We start from the raw sequence: 2,422 nt of genomic DNA on the forward strand, positions 1-2,422 counted from the left end.
TCTATGCTTCAATAGAATTAAAAAAATAAATAAAAACAAAACTCATAAAACAGGCCAGGACAGAAATGATGATACCCCTGAAAAAAATTGACCAAAGGGACATGTTAAATCAAGGTGTGTCCACTAATTAGCATCACAGGTGTCTACAATCTAGAAATCAGTCAGTGGGCCTGTATAGGGCTACAGAAACTCAAATGTGTTGTTTGGTGACATGGTGTGCACCTCACTCAACATGGACCAGAGGAAGTGAAGGAAATTGTCTCAGGAGATAAAAAGAAAATTATATACGCATGTTAAATGTAAAGGTTATAAGACCATCTCCAAGCAGCTTGATGGTCCTGTGACTAGAGTTGCACATGTTATTCAGAAATTTAAGATCTATGGGACTGTAGCCAATCTCCCTGGATGTGGCCACAGGAGGAAAGTTGATGACAAATCAAAGAGACAGCTAATACAAATGATAAGAAAAGAGCCCAGAAAAACTTCTAAAGACTTTAAAGGTGAACTTCAAGCTCAAGGAACATCAGTGTCAGATCGCATTTGAAACATGGAGGAGGCTCTGTTATGTTCGGGGGCTGCTTTGCTGCATCTGGCACAGGGTGTCTTGAACCAACTCACTCCGGACTCGTCAACATATTGATGCTTGGTCAGGTACCATCCGCTTCCAGTTTTAACGCATCGGGTACACCCCTCATGTCAGTCATTGCCGGGCGCTGCTTTTCCGGGTTGTGCTACTTAGGGGTCTTTGGGTTGGGGGTCTGTTCTTAAAGGATCAGGATTAATGGTTAATTTTAGGTATTGAAGTTGGGGATAGGCTGTATATGGCTAAAAAAAAAATTAGATTTAGGGTTTGGGACAGTTAGTTTTCACACATTCTCTACACTTTCAAAAATGGTTAATATGAGGGATCAGGGTTAATGGTTAATTTTAGGTACTGAGGTTGGGTATAGGCTGTATAGGGCTAATAGAAGTAAAATTTAGGGTCTGGGATGGTTAGTTGTCGTGCATTTCCTATTCTTTTCAAAAAATGACAACACGCTCCTCCTCCTTTGCCTCATCTCATTAAGAATGGATGCGAGGGGGGTACCCGACACGTCTGAAGCTGGACGCAGATGGCTACATGACCAAGTGTCAATATGTTGACAAGTCGGGAGTGAGAATGGGTTGCTTGAACCTGTGCGGGGTTCAATGGAATCTCAAGACAATCAGAGGATTCTAGAGAGAAATGTGCTGCCCAGTGTCAGAAGGCTTGGTCTCAGTAGCAGGTCATGGGTCTTGCAACAGAATAATGAACATAAACATGCAGCTAAAAACACCCAAGAATGGCTAAGAGGAAAATATTGGACTATTTTGAAGTGGCCTTCTATGATCCTGACCTAAATCCTGTTGAGCATCTTTGGAAGGAGCTGAAACATGCTGTCTGGAAAAGACACCCTTCAAACCTGAGACAACTGGAGCAGTTTGTTCATGAGGAGTGGACCAAAATACCTGCTGAAAGGTGTAGAAATCTCATTGACAGTTACAGGAATAGTTTGATTGCAGTGATTGACTCAAAAGGTTGTGCAATAAAATATCAAGTTAAGGGTACCATCATTTCTGTCCAGGCCTGTTCCATTAGCATCTTAAACAGGTTTTTAAAAGTTCCCAGTCATGTACTCATTAAATAAGTTTATTGATGTGGTGTAATTTGTCTGAACATGTGTTTGTATTTAATTTCATATTGTGTATCTTGTGTTGTGTTGTTTTCCTGAATACCTTGTGTTGTTTTGTCTTCCTGGCTCAGGACTATAGATGTAAATTAGCAACTATGGTAAAATCTGTCTTATTTACAGTCTATACAGAAGAATAAGATTGGTCATTACAGTTTTTATTGATTGATTTGACCTGTTTGAAGGAATTGGGCACCTCTCAGTCTTCATCACCATCTCAGCAGAGCAGAAGACACCTCTAACATATGTGTTAACCCATTCTCATTGGATTGAGACAGTTTTTGCACCCTTTTGCAAAATAGTTAACACAGATGTAATTCTAGCAGTCCAAACTCTGTTGTTTTAGCTCTGGTAACCAAACAGAAACCATCCGTTCCTGACTATTAGAAGCTACCTATGAAATTTCACAAAAATCTTCACTTAGCAATCAGTCTTCAGGCATTTAAAAGGTGGCACGTCTGTGTTATTCAGCATGGATAGAGGAGGTCCAAGGATTCAGAAGAAGAGGAATCTGTGTGCAAGGTTGTAGATGTGACACATCAACCTATCCAACAACACATCATGTGTTGTTGGATAGGCTCAAGTTTCAGAAGAAATTTGTGCATCTGTATTTTCCCTAATAGACTTGAATTTGGTTTACATTTATAGTATTTTGTGTAATATTTACAGTATTTCAGCCACAGTTTGAAATATATATATATATACAGTATATT

General features: G+C 39.6%; 1 long non-coding RNA gene across 1 annotated transcript in view; it reads right to left on the reverse strand.

The window, feature by feature from the left end:
- The window catches only part of LOC106527341 (uncharacterized), a 9,283-nt gene that overhangs the window by 1,816 nt on the left and 5,045 nt on the right, over window positions 1-2,422 (reverse strand). The window lies entirely within an intron of this gene.

This window comes from Austrofundulus limnaeus, unplaced genomic scaffold (genome assembly GCF_001266775.1).
Source record: "Austrofundulus limnaeus strain Quisiro unplaced genomic scaffold, Austrofundulus_limnaeus-1.0 Scaffold319, whole genome shotgun sequence".
Classification (NCBI taxonomy): domain Eukaryota; kingdom Metazoa; phylum Chordata; class Actinopteri; order Cyprinodontiformes; family Rivulidae; genus Austrofundulus; species Austrofundulus limnaeus.